Source organism: Octodon degus, unplaced genomic scaffold (assembly GCF_000260255.1).
Source record: "Octodon degus isolate 3935 unplaced genomic scaffold, OctDeg1.0 scaffold00025, whole genome shotgun sequence".
NCBI lineage: Eukaryota > Metazoa > Chordata > Mammalia > Rodentia > Octodontidae > Octodon > Octodon degus.
The window spans coordinates 13,514,897-13,516,982 of NW_004524601.1; positions in this window are offsets into that span (position 1 = coordinate 13,514,897).

Sequence of the window (2,086 nt, forward strand, 5' to 3'; positions counted from 1 at the left end):
GGGAGAGAGGGAGAGAGGGGAGATGGGAGAGAAAGGGAGAGGGGGAGAAAGGGAGGGAGGGAGACGGGGAGAAAGGGAGAGGGGGGATAGAGGGAAAGGGGGAGAAGGAGGGAAAGAGGTAGAGAGGAAGAGAGGGAGAGAGGGAGGAGAGTGGGAGAGAGGGGGCAGACAGGGAGAGGGGGGAGATGGGGGAGAGGGAGAGAGAGGGAAGAGGGGGGGAAAGGGGAGAGGGGAGGAAAAAGGGAGAGGGGGAGGGGAGAAAGGAAGAGGGGAGGGGGAAAGAGGGAAAGGGGGAGAAAGGGAGAGCGAGAAAGAAAAGAGAGAGAGAGAGGGGAAGAAAAGAGAAAGAAAGAAAAATGTAAAATTATACAGGGATTTTTTCCAGATATTTCTATAATTTTGGGGTTTTTTTTTTTCCACAAAGAACAACAGCAGCCCATAGAAAAATCCAAATGGTGATTTTATTTCCTTAAAAATAATTTTCTTATACATGAAATGAAAACAAAATACATGCCATGTGGTTTTATGACTTTACCATTTTATTTTCAGAAATTTTATTTTATACTTCCTGCCAAATTTCTTAAAATAATCACTTTTTTTCTTTTGTATTTTAGGGAAGGGTCTACAGGGTGTTCAGGGTCTCACTACTAGATTGGACTCATAGTGATCCGCCTGTTTACAGCCTCCCAAGAGCTGAGATTACAGGCGCGCACCACCATACCCAATGTCAATTGCTATCTCAGCGGTCCAACTTACAACTTTATTAATGATGATTCTCCAATTATTTTATTATTTCACTAATATGCCATATGAAGTATACTATAAAAAGGTTGCAAGAGGAGAGTGGAAGTTATGAACGACCTTTGTCTAGAGTTAAGCATATAAATTACGTGACTCAGAGAGAAAAAGCTAAACAGGTTTTTGCTTTTTCTTAGACTCAATTTCACAAACGGTGTCTTCCCTCTTCCCTCTTGCGAGGAAGAAGGATTGGCCTGAGATTAACTTAACACAGACCCGCGGGCAGCGGCGAAGGCTCTCAGCTCACTGGCTAGCAGGTGGACAGACGGTAGATGAGCTGACCCGGGGGGACAAAAAACTCCGCTCCTTGGGAACACTCTCTCTAACCACTGTGGTATTATTATAATTATTATTATTATTATTATTATTATTATTATTATTAGAGAGCAGCTGCTGCCCGTCTCCAGTCGCACACCGCTGGCCCACCCAGAACCCAGGCCTAGGTGTCCCGGCTCGTAGATGCGCCAGGGGCAGCTGGGGCAGGGCGCCGCCGAGCTCTTGCTGAGCGCGGCGACTCTCAGCCTGCGCACGCTCAAGGCGGACTGCGCCAGCTCTGCCCTGGGGTGGGAGCTGCAGAGCGGGCCAGCTGGGCCGCCCCCTTTCTCCGCTACTTACCGATTATTCCACACCCAGACGGCTGCACTTCACCACCACCGGCTGATTGGGGCTGCATCCCATCATCCCGCTGCTGCGGTGAACTTCGCACTAGGCGACTCTGTGGGCCTTGGGTCACTCCGCTACACTGTAGCATCACATACGGCCCTGCTGGATGTATTTCCGGAGCATCTGACCAGACTCGGGCCTACAGCGTATACCAGGTCTCCCGTTTTCTGTTTGTTTGTTTTACCCAGCCACCATTTACTATAGAGCTCTGACGTTTTGACTTCACTTAGCAGTGGGCATCCTTCTGTCATCCTGGTGGCTGTGCCCCGTCCCCCCAAGTTCTTAGCTAGTTATTCAATGCTGTATCACACGAACACTCTTGAGTCAGTAAGCCCTGCTGTGCCCGAGTTAATGGAGTGAGCGTTCCCAGAACTCAGACCAGCAGGTTCTCTTTTAGCCCCAGTGGCTGGTACAGTGGCTGGGAGCTGCATCTTCTGCAGGATGTCAAGATGCTGTTAGAACCAGGACATCCCTGGCTGGGATAGGGAGTGAGCTTGGAGTCTGTGTCTGCTGGCCAAGGCAAGAGGTAAGGGCGAATCTCCAGAGTGAGTGCACGGTGTTCCGTGAGGAAGAGGGCCCTGCACTCCTTCAAGCGAAGAGGATGGTCTGTATTTTCAGAGATCAG